The 5,514-nt window shown below is 40.6% G+C and overlaps 1 pseudogene; it reads right to left on the bottom strand.

The window, feature by feature from the left end:
- Nucleotides 1-1,900: 1,900 nt before the first annotated feature.
- On the bottom strand, nt 1,901-4,930 carry LOC101344650 (profilin-1 pseudogene; annotated as a pseudogene).
- Nucleotides 4,931-5,514: the final 584 nt, after the last annotated feature.

Raw genomic sequence — 5,514 nt, 5'->3', positions numbered from 1 at the left:
CTCTCTCTCTCTATATGTATGTATGTATGTATGTATGTATGTATGTATGTATGTATATACATTCCTGAGTGTGTCTTGAAGAATTTGTAGGTAAATCAGAACAGGTGCATATGGTTCTTATTTAGCCATACTTTAGTGCAAGAAAAGTCTTGAAGCCTTTTCAATGATTTAAAAGCTGCATATGCAGCAAGTGGAGGTGATTGGGATGAAGAATTTGTTGCACGTGAGTAGACGTTGGTCTGATCATTTCAAAGTGAGGGCAAATTTACGTAACATTAAAGGGCAAGTACAAGTTGTCCATTTGGGAGATGTTGTTAACCCCAGGACTGCCTGTATATATATATACACACACACTATGTGTGTGTGTGTGTGTGTGTGTGTGTGTGTATCCATATCGATATAGATATCTATATAGAGATAGATATACATACATGTTCTTTATATATATTTTGTGTGGGTGTGATATTACAATGATGGATGAGTGTGCAGACCTTTGGGATTCCAGCTTTTCCAAGAAAACTGAATAGTTTCCTATGAAATCACCAATTTTGGCTGAGCCCCAGGCTAGACTCTCCTCTCTGGTTCCCCGCGCAGCCATCAGGGGGAAACTCCAGAGCTTAGCAGAACCATTCAGGGTGGAAAGTCACTTTGGCACTCATTCACCTCCCAGTTACACTTTAATTTTGGCAGCTGCAGACTTTCTCCCTTTCTGCCAGCTCAGCAATGTGTTTTAAAAAGCATGTTTTAAATATTTCATCCACCATTTGAAGTGTATCAATCAGGCAGGTTTTTCAGGGTATATAGTTTATCATAACGCTGGAAATGGAAGTCCAGGGAGCTTTTCACAATTAATTTTAAAATTATTATTCCTCCTCCCTTTAAGTTAGGGTACACAGGCTTCAGCTCTTTAGGTCTTCCTCACTGGCCCTCTGGAGCCGGGAAGTTCTAAAGTCAGAATTTCTCAATCAGTCTCTTATCTAGGAAGAGAGAGAACTTAAATACTAATGACTTATATCATGGGCTCATTAGAGACTGTTTTTCTAAACAATTCATTATCTACTATTCATAAAGTATTTCCTGGGGGGGGGAAGAATTTGGCAGCCAAGTTGCACTTGAGTGAATGGCTATTGAAACTGACCCTGTTTATACACTTGTACCATAATTGGTGAATAGTTCTTAAAGCTTTTAATAGTTACCTTCATTTTATCTTCTAAATGCAAAAAAGTCTGGAGTAGGAACATAAGTTACACCTGCTGTTGCTGTACCTCTCCCAGAAGATTTTTCTTTTCTTTCTTTTTCGGTGGGTAGGTTCTTAGCTAATTTACTCAGGGCTTCTCTGTATCTGAATCTATCAGGAAAAAACTAGAAAGAAATCATAGAAGGAAATGGTAAGGCAGGGATGGGGAAGAGGGAAGCAGCAAAGAAATCACCTCTGATTATTTTTCTATCCCACCTCGAATCACCTCCATTAATAAAGAGAACTTGGTGTCTTTTCATATTCAGCAATACCGTAAAGCCAAGCACTGCACAGTACTACTAAGAGCTGTATTTTAAACATTTTTTTCTTCATGTCCATAATAGTATTGGTTGATAATGGCTTTAATATAGAAGTCATTGTGGTTGAGTTACAGATAATATATATATACATATTTTTTTTACTAAAATCTTTTTTACTCAGACCCCACCCCCTCAAAAAAAAAGTTTTTCAATCACACACAGGAGGGGTATGCGTAGGGGGAAATGTCTGTCCATCCAGCCCCGGCCCCCGCCCCATATGGTTTTGGCAGCAATAAGGGGTGTGGGGTAATGGCCCCCAAAATAAAAATGGTGTATATGTGCGTGTGGAAAGGAGAGGGGTGCAACAGCAGTGGGGAGTGGTGGGGGCAAGGGGCAAACAAGGTCAGTACTGGGAACGCGGCAGGTGAGAGGCCGTTTCAGAACATTTCTTGTTGATTAAACCACGGCGGACACCTTCTTTCCCCATCAGCAGGACTAGCGTCTTGGCAGTCATGATGACAGTGAGGTTGCAGGTGGGGGCTCTGCCAACGCTCTTGGTGTGAAGATCCATGGTATGTTCCCCGTCCAGCAGCAGGGAGTCCCGGATCACAGAACATTTCAGGCTACGTGTCAGCCCATTCGCGAAAACACTTGACCGGTCTTTGCCAACCAGAACTCCAACCTCTGCTGGTGTGTGATGTTCACGAAGGTTTTCCCGGGGACGGTAGCCCAGATGGAGGGCGAGTCCTTACAGCCCACGATGGCCGTGTCCTGACAAGTCACGTCCGCCGTAAGGTTGTGGATGTAGGAGTTCCACCTGGCTACGGTGCTGCTGCTGGGGCCGCCGGCTGAGCCCGGGCTGCGTCGGGCTGGCGGGCGGAGGGTCTGGGGAAGGCAGAGAGCTTGGGGCACGTGCTGCCGTCCGGACTGCGGCTCTGCTAGCTGTGCAGCAGCCCTCGCGCCGCCACTTCCTGCTCCAGATAATATATTTTTTAACTGTATTTTTTTTTAAGAACGTTATGGCTAGTGCCTGAAATGCTTGAGAAATAGAGGAAAAAATCAATGAATACTTGAGTGGAGTTACAGTGTTCTCGCTTTTAATGTAAGCGGCAAAAGCCAAATAAATATATGTGGTATTACTTAGATTGCAAAAAAAAGTTTGGTGTCATAAACTGGGATCATAGAGACAATGTAAATAAATATACTTTTTTTTGTGAACTCTGAGGATTTACTGTGGGGAGTCAAAGTACAGTCATGCGTCGCTTAACGTCCAGATATGTTCTGTGAAATAGGACGTTATGTGATTTGGATGTTGTACCAACACCGTATTATATACAGGCTGTCCCCAAGTTATGAACATCTGATGTACATACAACCTGTATTTACAAACCAACTCCCCTAAAGCCTATTATATTAAAAATTTGAGGTACATACAACGGTTTGTAATAAGAAATGGGCGCTAGCTACTTCGCCATGCATATCAAATGTCATCATTATTATTATTACTGTATTATTATGTTAAAGAAGCCCTGGTGGCTCAGTGCTTAAGTGCTCAGCTTCTAACCAAAAGGTTGGTGGTTCGAACCCACTAGCTGCCCTATAGGGGAAAGATATGGCACTGTACTTCGTAAAGACGTACAGCCTTGGAAACCCTATGAGAGTTCTACTGTGTCCTTTAGGGTCACTATGAGCTGGAATTGACTCGACGGCAATGGGTTTGATTTTCGGTTTATTACGTTAAAGATGTTTTAGTATATTTAGAAGTGTTTCTTTAATGTGTTGCATGTGGGAAGCTGTTGCATTTGCTATGTACAGTTATGTCCATGATGTCCCATTCTCTGATCGGGATTTCTGAACTCTATTACAGCCTTATGGGACTACCGATGTATATGCGGTTGGACATTGCCAGAATGGGGGTTATGTGGTGAATGACTGTAGTTAGAATTAGAAGAGATATTATAATAAAATGTGTATTAAAAAAAAACCCAAACCAAACCCGTTGCCGTCGAGTCGATTCCGACTCATAGCTACCCTATAGGACAGAGTAGAACTGCCCCATAGGGTTTCTAAGGCGCTGCTGGTGGATTAGAAATGCTGACCTTTTGGTTAACAGCCATAACACTTAACCACTGTGCCACCAGGGCTCCTAAAATGTGAATATGTCAATGAAATTTGAGGGAAACCAAAATTTGAGGTTACAGTTTATGCTTCATCATGCCCATACAAAAAGTGACTATACTCTCAATTTATTATATATTAATGAAGCAGTTAAGGAGCCCTGGTGGCGCAAATGATTAAGATGTTTGCTGCTAACAGAAAAGTTGATAGTTCAAACCTACCCAGTGATTCCACAGGAGAAAGACCTGGTGATCTGCTCCCTGGCGATCTGCTTCTGTAAAGATTACAGCCAAGAAAACCCTATGGGGCAGTTCTCCTGTGTCGAACGGGGTCAATATGAGTCAGAATCTACTTCATAGCACCTAACAACAACAACAACAAATGAAGCAATTTGAAAAATAATTGTTACTGTAGCGATTATATATAAAGCCAAACCAAACCCGATGCCACCACCCAGTCAAATCCGACTCATAGTGACCCTATAGGACAGAGTTGAACTGCCCCATAGGATTTCCAAGGAGTGGCTGGTGGATTTGAACTGCTGGCCTTTTGGTTAGCAGCTGAGCTGTTAACCACTGCACCACCAGGGCTCTGCAATTATGTATAGCTCTTGAAAAAACACCATGTGGTGCAATTATTGACTTTTAATCTTTTCTGCAGTGGCAATAAAAGATTATGTACGTAAAATTAGGGGGTTTTGAAAGAATTATTTTGCTATTTAAGTTCACTGAGAGAGAACCCTTTTTATTAACTGCAAAAAATTAGTTTCCTGCATTTTTTCTTATGCTATTCATTATTTTCTATGAATCTACCTTGCATTTTTAGATTTTTTTTTTCTGAACTAAGTAGCTCTGTTACGTCTAGTATTTTGTAATGCTGAACACTACAAAATTCCAATAGGTTTTACGGCCTGTTTAAGAAAATGTCTTATTTGTTGTGTCCTTTATGATTTGAGGTAATCAAAACTGAAGGCAGTAGTCAGGATAAGGCTTTAGATAATTTCTGTATAACGTTTTCAGTACTTTTTATATTCCATCCTCAGTACAGTTTCCATTTGATTTATCTATCCTTGAACTGCTTTTGCACACTGAACAAATGTCTTTGCCTGGAGCTGGTAGAGCTAATTCAGAACCATCTCTTGAATTATAGTCAAATTGTTCCTTCCAATGTGGATTATTATGTGCTTCTATTTGGTGAATTTGAGGTGATGATAAGGACTTTTTGCAGATATTGCTGATTCCCATTCTCATCACATCAATGAATCTGAATAATTGTGTTACAGTGGGAGCACCTTATGCAAACCCGGCTTACCCATTCCACCGGCTTAACCAGGCTTTCCATCATTCAGGAAAATAAGGTTTGATGCCCACAGATGCTAAACGCCCATGTCTAGTGCACTGCACATGAATATATTCATTTCTACTCACTAGTTGCTTTATACTTACCAAGAATCAGTTTGACTGTTCTAAGTAAACTTCTCAAATTCCAATGCTAACTTCCAATCTTGTAAAGAGAAAAACAGATGAATAGAAAGGAAATATAATTATTCCAGCACTAGGCTTCACTTTCTCATCTACAACATGGAAAGTTAGAAGACACTGAAAAAAAATACCTACAGACTGTTGAAATGAGAGGCCTGTAATCCAAGAATTTAATATGCAGCTAAACTATAATTCATCTTTGAGTGTAAACGAGTGACATTTTTGGATAAGCAAGGATTTAGAGTGTACCATGAATCCTCTCTAAGGAAAATACTTGGGGATGTAAATTAATGAAATGACAATTAATTCAGAGCAGAGATTTAAAGGTAGGGGAAGTAAGGAGGAGAGGAAAGCAATGACTCTTGTTAAGTACATGTAGTTAAATCTAAACCGGTCTATTAGTTTCTTAGGCCTGCTG

Source organism: Trichechus manatus, unplaced genomic scaffold (genome assembly GCF_000243295.1).
Source record: "Trichechus manatus latirostris isolate Lorelei unplaced genomic scaffold, TriManLat1.0 scaffold00095, whole genome shotgun sequence".
NCBI classification, from domain to species: Eukaryota; Metazoa; Chordata; class Mammalia; order Sirenia; family Trichechidae; genus Trichechus; species Trichechus manatus.
Note: the sequence above shows the minus strand (reverse complement) of the source record. Positions and strands in the feature narration are given on the sequence as shown.